The 11,087-nt window shown below is 45.4% G+C and overlaps 1 protein-coding gene across 2 annotated transcripts in view; it reads left to right on the top strand.

The window, feature by feature from the left end:
* Positions 1–449: 449 nt before the first annotated feature.
* Fam135b (family with sequence similarity 135 member B) overlaps positions 450–11,087 on the top strand; it is a 280,584-nt gene continuing 269,946 nt past the window's right edge. The window contains exon 1 of one of the 2 annotated variants that reach the window (XM_048457323.3): positions 450–908. The gene's annotated coding sequence lies outside the window, so the exon portion shown is untranslated. Of the gene's footprint in view, positions 994–11,087 lie in introns of both variants that reach the window. The other variant, XM_048457322.3, reaches the window with a different exon arrangement.

Genomic DNA, 11,087 nt, shown 5'->3' with positions numbered 1-11,087 from the left:
ATAATGGGTGAGTTGTTGACTAATGATCATTACATATTTAGTAGTGGTGGTATGGATCACTTGGCACTTTTAACCTTTCAGCATGTACTTGTTGCCTCCCCTGACTTCTCCCAAGTTTAATAACCCTCTCCCCTTGGGGTCTAAAAGGAACCTCCCAGTTGCATCTCAGTCTTGGTTCTAGAGGACAGTCCCTGCTTGGGGACTGAGCATGCTCCTGACCAGCTTGGGCTGTTTGGGGCCGGACTTCTCTGGCCCAGCGTCTTGCGCCCTCCACAGGCTGGGCGGGCTGGCAGGAGAGCCTGCAAGCAGGCGGGGTTTGGCCTCAGGGCAGCCTGGCGCGTCTAGGCTCTCCTGGCGGACAGGGGTGGGGGATAGGAGCGGCGCCTCCCAGCCAGTCGCACAGCCTACCGCGGTGCGCAGAGGCTGCAGGAGCAGAGCCGAGCGGCAGGGAGGGCTCTCTAGGCCTTGAGCGCGCGCTGTGTGGTGCTTAGGTTTGGGCTTAGGTCCCGGTGGGGGAAGGAGAAGCGCAAGGGCGCTGAGGTGAGCAAAGCCCAGAGACTCATCCAGGGCTCAAGTACAGGCTCTCATTCTTCTCTCAGGCGGGGGAAGAATTCCCTTAACCACATTCACAACCTTGCCTCGGGCACCTTAGCTGGGGCTGCCAGGAGGCCGCGGTGGCCGGGCAGCTGTTGCACCAAGAGGGGGCAGCTGCGGAGTTCCATAACCATAGCAACCGCATCAGTACCAAGGCGGCAGTGGCGGCGGCGGCGGCGGCAGCGGCGGCGAGGGCAGCATCCTTTTGCTCCTCCTCCAGGCAGCCTCACAGTGGAGACCTGAGACACAGCTCGCAGGTGCCGTGGACTCCTCGGTCCGCCCACGGTCGCTGCCAGTGTTGGCTGCTGGAGAAGGTGAGAAGAAGAGAGCGGGACCAGAGCTGGAACTGGGCCCTAGAAGGTGTGTGTGTGAGAGAGAGAGCCCTGCAGTGGGAGACAGGTAGGTGAGAACGCTCTGGGGTCACCAGCTGTAAAACTCTCTCCTTTGTGGCAGTGACGTTTCTGGAAGCGTGGATGCTAGTTGGATGGCTTTCGATTACTAAGTGAGGATTCTGCCGCGAAATGTGTTTTTATCTTTCTCTATTTTCTCCCAGATATCTCTGTCCTCTGATCTTGCCCCACATGTGGGCAAGTCTTGAGAGGACAAGAAGGAACATTGATGTGACTGAATGAATGAAGTGGTTCCCCGGGGGCTCATTTAGACCTGTCTGTTCAAGTCCCCTGAGCCACTGAACCCAGAGCAAGCTCAAAAGACCTTGTTGAGATGGAGGGGGTTACGGTCTCTGTTCTATGTGGGGCAGCGGACTCAGAGACCTTCTCTTTTGGGGGTGGGATGCAATGTAGTTCAGTTGTGGTACAGAAAGGGACCATATCACACAACAACTCTTCATAGGTAAAACCAGCTTTAAACACAACCACTGCAGGAGACATTTAGTCAAGGTAGTAGTAACTCTGAAGATGTGAGGACCAAGGAGTACCCCAAGAGTTTACTGTGCTGTAGATAAGATGCTTTGATCATCGGCGGATCAGATGGTAAGAGAAATAAGATTTTCAACCAGCGTTAGGAAGAGACTCTCCTCCCATCCTCCTCATCTACTTTTTCCCCCCTCCCTGATGCCAACAAAACCAAAACTGGATGGTGTTCAGAGACACCCTCCAGCCCTGGCCACTGACAAACCATCCCATTTTCAGACAGCTAGAGAGGAGAACCCCACTTCAGCCCCTAATATAAACTAGGGGACAATGTTTTCCACTGGGTTCTAATGCTCTGAATGTTAAGTTTATTTTAAACTCTGGATTCACTTTGGTATCTACACTGTATGATGGACTGTTAACTGCATCTCTGGGCCAGGGAGAGGGCTGGAGCTTTTTTGGCACATGATTTCACCCAGTTCAGTTGGGAGAAGAACCCCAAAAGACCCAATGGGAAGAACGTCGTGTTCGATGGATAATTTGAGTCAAAAACCTCTTCATAGAGTTGAGCAGATTTCTAAAGAATTTCCAGGACGGGTAGCCACTGACTGTGAGAGGGTTCTCTTTTTATATCCTAGCCTCAGGGGACTGTGGTAAGACCCAGTTAAAAGGGTATGTTCTTTAATTGGGCTTTTAATTTATGATGTGGTTATGTTACCCAAGAGGATGTGATCTGACCAGTCTTTCATCTGGGAATTTATGCCGCAAGGAGGACAGTATATTATAGGGAGATGGTACATTGTCATGTAGAGGAAAGAGGGCAAGAGTCTGGAGTCAGAAATGGGTCTGAACTCTGTTTATATCATACACCTGTTGTATGACCTTGACTTGCTCCTACCTAGTTGGGACTTTCCTCATCTATAGAATGGGATACTAGCAACCCTTGGAGTTTGGTAGGCTCTCCTAACAACCAAATGTAATGGGAGAGGGTACAAATGGGGAAGGATTTTAAAGTCTGATGACTAATACAATTTTAAGAAAAGCATCATTTTCTAAAGAACAAGTCTCAGATTAGCAAAGCATGACATAGATATCACCTATGGAAGGAGTGGAAATACTCCTCAGTGAGTCATGGCTGGAATACTGTCTTGTTCTGGAGATACCTGGGCAATATAAAGAGGGCTTTGTTTGGGTAAACACTGCATGTCCTCCTTGTTTATGGCTGCTGAAGGTCAAGAGCTCTGCCGTGGAAGGTGGTGCTCCATTCTGTCCAAACAGTGAGTTCTGTGTAGCACAGAGTGGACCAAACATTGGAGAACGCAGAGAGGTATTTGCAAAAAGTGAGGATTCCTTTAAATGCCGCACACACTGTGGGTTCTTTGTGAGCTGCAATTGTTTCAAATCCAGCTCCGTTCTGTAATGCCAGATTTATTTGATGAACCTGACCAAATCTGGACAGTTTGATTTCACTGCTGAGGGAACTGTAATCTCTGAAAGGAGCCAGGCCTGGTGTTCTGCCCTTCTCTGCTTGTTTGTGCTTCTGCTTTGGCCCATGCTGGTGTCTTTGCAGAAAGTAACCATTCCCCACTTTCTTCTTCTTTTTGTGGACCAAAAAGGCTCCATCATACCTGGAGCCTTCCCAACAGGACATTCTGTACCTGTTGTGACAGGAAGAGTGTGCTGTGTCATTGCTTGTATACACACGTCTTTTGCTTCTAGACACTATGCTTCACTAGGGCAGAGGCTTCTGCCTACCCGGCCTTCCTGGTGGCCCCACAACCTATGGTGAATGGTGCTGAGTGAGAGAATAGACTTTATCAGCAACCTGACCACATGTCCCGGAAGAGGTACCACAAAGTCTGTTCCTGGTACCTTCCTGTCTCGGGATGCAGCAAGCCTGAGTGATGTTTGCTAGTCTGCGATGCATTGTTTGGGTCAGCCCACTGAAGCAGAGTGAAAGGTACCACAGGCACAAACTTAGTCTCAAAACATTCATTTCTTTTCCAGGGACACTTTAGAATTGTTGTAGTCTGGTGCTAAATGGCTTTCATATAACATTTGCTGAGTGTTTCAGATAGGATGTGTTACATTTAGAATGTATTTCTGTTTTTTTCCATTTAACTCTTTTAATGACTTTCATAAAATGGGAAACTGTACAAACAGACTTCAGAGTGCCTAGGACTGGACACAGGTTCTAGGAGGACTGAGAATTAGGGTGCTAGACTCCCCTTTGATCTCAGTTTCCTCATTTGTAGCATATGACTGTTGACATCAAACTCACAGTTGATGCTGAACACTTAGGAATAGCAGTGCAGAAAGAAAAAAAAAACACCTTCCCATGACCCACAAAGTACTCAGCATTAGCACATGTTTTCTTTTACTTCATTTCTTCCAGAAAATGAGCAACATCCCTGAGCTTAATTGCACAGTCTTGGATGAGATGCACTCCAAAGCCCTGCCTCCTCTTCTTGTTAGCTCTCTGTGACCTTCAGTAAATCATTCTATTCCCTCAGCCACTTGCCTTCCCTGTCAGATATCATAATGATGGTTACCTTCCCAGATTGGCTCAGAAGACGTAAAGTAAGAAAAATGGCATGTGACTTCCCAATGAAAAATATAGTTGCCAATTATAGAAGGTTCCGGAATTATTTTAAATGCCCTAAATCCATTTCTTTCCTGTATTGCATCTACAAAAGAGACATTGAGATTGATGAAGGGGGGAGGGAGAGAGGGAGAGAGAGAGCAAACGAGAGAGAGAACACCTTATGGTTATATGTGAGATGTGAGAATCTATGAGGGAGGGGAGTCCAATTAGCTGTGGTTCTGGTTCTGATTCAAGAATGGGTTCTACTTCTGACATTGTTTATAGGACTTTTGACCTACCCGCCCATGTTCAGACCTTGGTTCCATTATCTATAATTGGCCTGGAGGATTTCAGTGGCCCTACTTACTTGTCTTTCAGCACTCGTATACGTTGACCTATGCCCTCTTTTCCGAGGTTTCATCTGTGGTCCTCTGTCTCTGGCTCTCCATCTATCCTTTCCATCAAACCTTAGAACTTGTCCAAAACTCTACACTTCAAAGCCTAATGACACCACTGACACCAGGAGTCTTTCCTTTCCTTGTCAAGGTAAGGTGTTGAACATGATCTTTGGCCTTTGGAATTTTTCGGATACCTTAGACCACCTCTCCCCAGGTAAAATGTTTTGCTGCAATGTCTATCCTGCAGGAAGCCCTTTATTTAACCAGCTGGAAGGTGCATATATGAACTCTGATATTATCTGAGAGGGTTAGTGAAATCTGTGCCATCTCTAATGCTTTTGGATTTCCTGGACCATGGATGATCAGCAATGCTGAATGTTTCTGCTGAAACAGGAACCATTTTTAGGTGACTACACAGCAGTCTCTGAGTTGTAGTAGAGGATGATCGCACCGCCCCCAAAGATGAATCAGTCTCTGTGACCCCCCCACCCTTGGTGTGGGTTGAGTGGGATCCTTATCATTGGGTGTGTAGAGTTTATGCAAAATTTCCTGCTCTCTGTCCTTCCACATGCCAGACCTGGAAGTTCCATCAGGAACTGGGCAAGGTCCTGGTAATAAACTTAGCATTTGTTTTAGATATCAAACATTGGAAGTGAGAAGAATGAACCAGGTCAGGTTCAGGTTATGAGTCAGGGGACATGGCCTTCTACCCATTTCCTGGAAGAGACTGTCAAGGTTGACTTTAAATAATAGAAGAGATCTAAGCTCAGGTCTGAAAGAATATCTCTGTGGAGAACAGAGGGAAAACAAGCAGGGTATAGGAGGTGACATGCAAACGGAAGAAGAAGTGCCAGGAAGTGAGTATGAAGCTGGGCTGAGGTAAAGTGTTGCCCATGGAGTCTGGTGAGGCAGAGAGAGGTGACGTCACTGAGAGTCTGCACACCAGCCTCTTAAGTGTTCCCTTTACTTTGAAGGTCATGGGAAGCCATAATAAGACCAGTAGTTGTGCAGAATGCTCTTTTCTCTCTAGCTACAGAGTGGAGGATAGATTAGAGAAGCTACATCAAATGAAGCATAGCATGGCCTGATAGGTAACCTGGCAGGTAAGAGTTGTTTGTAGTTGGACCATTGGAGCCAGGATGCAATTAGCAGGAGGTAGCAAGTCGTGTAATAATGGTGCCGGAGACCTGGCCATACCGCTTCATCTCTCAGACAAATGTCCGAATGGAGCACTGTTGGGACTGGGGACCAGTGAGGGAAAAGGAAAGAAGGGACACAGTTGTCTTCCTGGCTATCTTCCAAGACTCACTACAATCACTCTGGGTCTGGTCCTTTCACCCTTTACCTGAACTAATCAATCTGACTTTGAGTTGGCACGCTGGCCTCCCTGGTGAGCCTCTGTACACAGCAGCCGGCTTGATGGTTGGAAAATTGAAATTGAATTGAAAGCCCTTTTGTGTTTTTGTAACCCAGAGCCGAAAACCTTTCTCCAAATTTTAACCTTTTCCCACCACAAGTTAGACCCTCATAATAGTCTCTCTTAGTGTCCCCACCTGTCACAATATTCATTTTTAACCTCTGGCCATCTTGATCATATCCAGCAGTCTGCGGAGATGCATTCTCCTGGGATCCATTTTTCTTCCATAAGCAAATGTTCATTTGCAACTTATTTTGGCGGCAGCTACAGCGTCTCCTTATGAGAAAATTAGTCCACCCTTTGTCACCTACTTCTGAACGACATCTCTTCTTTCCCCTATCTTTCCCTGCAGTACTTTAAAAAGTTCACCATGGGACTCCCACTGGTAGAACAAATTCTCTCAAGTGAGGTGTGCTCAGTGTGTGCATAATTGAATAAATGGATTCATGAATAGCTTTGGCTTCTGGGAACTCCCAGAAGAACAACAGGTCCTTTCCTGATGCGAGATGAGTCCATGTTTGTCGAGTGAACAAATATATGAAGGAGTACAAGATTTCTAGACTCTAGGGTAAATGATGATCCCAACATTTAGAATGATGCAGAAGATAAACAATGACATTCTGAATAATAGATTAAAAATTAAACCAATAATCATTACAGGTTACAACCCTCTGATGTACACTGCATGTCCTGGCAGTTGGACACCAAGACCACTCAGACTAAATGCTTCATGAGACATGGAAACCCAGAGGAGACCCTGTTGGATGAGGCCCTAACTTGGCATTCCCTGGAGGGTCCGGCTGCTTGTGCTCATTCATACTATATTCGTACTATATTCATACTATATTTCAGGCATTTTTTCTCTCCAGTCTTTGATGTCAAAGTTACAGTTTAATTTAGTCAAAGTTACAGTTTTTCTTTGTTTGGCTTCACAACATAGGGAAATTGTTTCTTTTCCCCTGACAACTTTCTAGTCTGTGTTAGGTGAAGTGATGTCACAGTTTCTGAGATCAAAGTCTCCAGCTATGAGAGATTGATAAGGGTACTGAATGTTGGACATGTAGCTATTCCAGAGGCAGAGCCACCTGTGTGCCTCTGAGGGAGCATTTTGCTGTCTCTATTGGACATGAACTGTGACTGGAATGGCAAAGATGGTTCTGATTCAGACTTGGCGACCTCTTCCAGTCAGATGCATCTCCTGGAAAGACTCAAGGAAAGGCTCCCGTGGAGGCTGCATTGACATACTAGTACCTCTCTCTCCAATGTTGGTTAAATTCCTTTGACCTCAGCTTTGACTTGAGTGTATGACTTTTTTTTATGTCTAGAAGTTTATTCTTCTTGGACCAGTACATTTTAGTGAGCCGAGTATCTGGGGTCATCCTCTATGAGAAACCTGATAGAGAAAAAAATGAATAAGAACTTAAATATAAGTACTGGAGATGTTGCTCAGTGGTATGGTGCTTGTCACTCTTGTACAAAGTCCTGGCTTTGGCTATCTGTATCTCTCTCTCTCTCTCTCTCTCTCTCTCTCTCTCTCTCTCTCTAAAGTCTAAAACAGGTGATCTAGTGTTGACTCTGAAACAAATCAACTATGTCCCTCAAGCAGGGCTCTCATACCTCCCGGGGGTAACTGTCCCAACTTGTGCAGTGAAGGAACTTGAATACCCCATAACTCATCTATTACCCATAAATCTTCTAAGAACACTTTATGGCCCCTGTTCTGTCCAAGAAGCTTAGTGGGCTAAAGACAATGTTTCTTTCCTTAAGAAGTGCACAGACTATGAAAAGGAACAGAATGGAGAAATCACAGAACAGAGTAGGTCAACCACAGAAGTGGTTCTTTCAAGGATGTGCTATGAGTCTAGGTTAGAAGGATAATATTCAGTCATGACTAGGCCAGGCAGGTAGCTTCTGGGAAGGAGAGACACCTAAGAGAGGACATAAATGGTTGGTTGATTATAGATAGACAAACATGGCGTATGGAGATAGAAGGTGTTTCAGATAAAAGGTAAAGCCAGTGCTGGGACCAGGATTTGCATAGGGCACTGCACACTGAGGGGTGAATGGGTGTGAAGTACCTGGGGGAGGTTTGAGTCTAGGGTGGGAAGAAAGAAAGGTAGATAGTTAAGCACACACTGAGCCAAACAGGGATGTGGGCATCTTATAGGGGAATTTAGTTTTATCTGGATCCAAATGTGAGTTGCGGGAAAATTTTACAGTGAGGAAATAGCGCTAAATTCTGTCCTTAAAGTTTTCCATTCTGTCTACAGTGTAGAAAATGCGCAGGGAGAAGGTAGGCGGTATAGAGGCCAGAGACAGTGGTTGGATGTGGAATTATAGGGCACATGGAAGCAAAAATGTCCCAACACAAATCAAGGTAGTGGGGATGGAGGCGGTAGAAAGAACTGGAGACATGCCAAGTCGGTGGGCTCTGAGGGCTTTGCTAGATGACTCAATACACATTGCAGGAGGGTGGACGGGGTTACTAACTTATTCTGACACATGAACTTGTTGAATTCGACTGGGGGACATACGGGCCAAAAGCAAAGGTTTTAAGAGGCGGAGGATGATGAACTCTCTTTGAAAAAGTAATGTGAAATCTCTGAAACTGTCCATATACATTGTAAGTAAGTAGAGATTTATCAGAAAGATCAGGAAGAAAAGTTCTTGGATTCATATGTAGAATTAAGCCATAGGCAGACATTACTTGAGAGAACAGGAATGAAAGTTAGCAACCTAAGCAAATAAATAAAAAGAAGAACATGGAATGAGAAAGGGGATCCTGAATATTGCTAATTGGGTTTAGTGAGTTATAAAAGAAGACATGAAGGCCGAGATGAAAAATATTTACAGAGACTGGGAATCTGGAGAGAGGGAGGGAATGAAGGATAGAGGTAAAAGTCTTTCAAGTTGCAGTTCAGTAGAAAAGACACTCCAGCACAGCTCACAGTTCATCACCAGGACTGAGAGTAGGGCAGACTGAGCCATCGAGCTGATGACTGCTCCCCAGGATACTGCTTAGCCCAGGGGTGAATGTTTTATCATTTCTTGGGAGTCATTTCCTATTGAGACCAGTAATTATGGGGCATCAGTACAGCCACCCTGTTGCATTTAATCGAAAGATAAGAGCCATGTTCTCTTGGATCGTGATTCTTAACCGGAATGATGTCAAGGATTCATTGAACATGTGATAAAATACACAGCCACTCTTCTCAGACAAGCCTAATGAAACACATCCTGTTAAACCTTACCAGAGTTATCACGGAATCCCCAATTCGCTTACAGTTCCTAGTGAAGAATGTATCTTTGGATAGGGCTTCCTTGGAACTGCGAAGATTCTGCATGTACGTCATATGGTGGATGCATCCTTACTGAGTATCTGCACAGCGTCTCTTCTGAGTACATGTAAGACAGGGGTGTGTCAACTAAAAAGCATCAACTTAAAAGGGAAGCATGTCTTGGGTTGAATCCAAGTGATAGTGATAACTATCACTAGAGTTAACACTTTTTCCATCTCTCCTGAAACCTCTCAGTCCTGAATAACACAGCTGGGATGGTCACACTAGTTCTAATACTTGTTAGTTCAGGGACCCTAGGCAGTTCCTTGGTCTTGTGGATGGGTCTTGCTACTCTGTGTCTTTGGACAAGTTTCTGAGATATAAAGCCAGACATGGTGTTTTTGAGAATGATGAACTGACTGTTGAAAGAGGGCAGGGAAAGAGAGGGGTTGAGGGAGGGAGGGAGGGAATGAGGGAATATGGGAATGAGGGAGAGGGATAAGAGAGAGACGAAGAGAGAGCAAGTGAAAGAGGGAGAGGGAGTGAGAGAGGAGACAGAGAAGAAGAAGAAAGGAGAGGAGAGGGGAGAAGAGATGGAAAGAAAAAAAAGAAAAGAGAAGAGAAGGAAGAGAAGGAGAGAGGACATGCAGAGATGTGGGTATAGTTCTGGTCACAGTCTGATTGTTCCTAAGGCTCTGAGCTCCACCTGGCCCATAGCACAAGGTCCAGGATTGTGTGATGGCCTGTGAATCTGTCTTTGGCCACATTTCTTCTCAAATATTAATGAGCAAGGAAGTTACTATCAGACGGGAACAGTTCTCGGGAAACTTTATTAACTATGTCCTGTGTGTTATCAGCCAACACAAGAATTTGGTGAAGGGCATCCAATAGAGGACCGCTCATCACCTCTAATACATTATAACCTATTTCCATTGAAGCTCACTCAGTCTGTTTTTGGTATAAACCAGATGGTCAGGGGACCCTGAGAGAAATATCCAGAAAAACACACTGCTGTGCAAGGGTCCCCTAACCTTGGAGTGCTTGGAAGTCAGGAAGCCTTGCCATACCTTCCTTTTCCATCTTCGCTGCACTGTTTGTTGCTTGTCTCTCAAAAAACCACGAATGCTAATATATTTTCGCTACAAATAAGAATGAAATATTGTCATCTAGATAAATATAGATGGAGGCATCGTAAGGTCAAATAAGCCAGCACATACATAAAAACATCCAAATGGGTTTCATTCTATGTAAGAGCTTACTGTTTGGGAGAGAACTCACCCATTTGTTGCTCAAGGCCAAACGGTTAACCCTAAAAACAGAAGTGCTGAGGAAGACTCCTGCACAACAGGGGCTTCCTCCCAGATCCTGGATTAGGCACAGATCACACATAAACACCCTTTTCACAGAGAGATCCTTTATTAAGCAGGGGAGAAAAGTTAACCTGACTGCTTTCTGACTCAGGCAGAAAAACAGTAGCAAATGACCTTGCAGGTGTAATTTTAAGGAGAGAAAGAGGGAAGGTTTGTGTTAGAGTGAGCTAGGAGGCAGTAGTAGAGGAGATAGAGGACAAAGGAGAAGGGGACCAACAAGGGAGAGGGGGCGGAGATATTTGTCCCAGAGGGACAAAGGACTGTCTCTGCACAGAGGGGAGACAGACATGGCACATAGGCGAATGACAGGTTATAAAGGTAAAATGGGAAACCTCGTGTTAAGATGAGGTGTTTAATTTTACCTGGGCATGTTAATTAGATGAGCCAAAGAGGGCTTTCCATTGTTGAACTTCAATACGTCAAGAACTGAACCTTGGTAGATAGCTTCAGGAGGAAGTGGCCAAATCTGGGAATAGACCTTGGTGACTAGCTTTAAAATTGTAATCTATTTTTTTTTTAGCAAGGTAGAAGGAATGGGGAGAAGGGCAAGGCCTGCCAGAGCCATACTCACCCT

The sequence above is a fragment of the Myodes glareolus genome, chromosome 19 (genome assembly GCF_982192425.1).
Source record: "Myodes glareolus chromosome 19, mMyoGla1.1, whole genome shotgun sequence".
Lineage (NCBI taxonomy): Eukaryota > Metazoa > Chordata > Mammalia > Rodentia > Cricetidae > Myodes > Myodes glareolus.
This window is presented reverse-complemented; position numbering and strand designations above follow the sequence as displayed.